The following is a 348-nucleotide window of genomic DNA, read 5'->3' as shown; positions in this document are numbered from 1 at the left end:
TCACTGTCCTAGCAGACAGCAATCCAACTCTCTACTGACTGAGCTCTTCCACTGTCTTAGCAGACAACAATCCAACTTGCTACTGATTGAGCTATTCAACTGTCCTAGCAAACGACAATCCAACTCGCTACTGACTGAGCTATTCCACTGTCCCAGCAGACAATCCAACTCGCTACTGATTGAGCTATTCCACTGTCCTAGCAGACAATCCAACTCCCTACTGATTGAGCTATTCCACTGTCCTAGTAGACAATCAAACTCTCTACTGACTGATCTATTCCACTGTCCTAGCAGACGACAATCAAACTCGCTAGGGACTGAGCTATTACACTGTTCTAGCAGACAAAC

The sequence above is a fragment of the Lottia gigantea genome (assembly GCF_000327385.1).
Source record: "Lottia gigantea unplaced genomic scaffold LOTGIsca_676, whole genome shotgun sequence".
Classification (NCBI taxonomy): Eukaryota; Metazoa; Mollusca; class Gastropoda; family Lottiidae; genus Lottia; species Lottia gigantea.
This window is presented reverse-complemented; position numbering follows the sequence as displayed.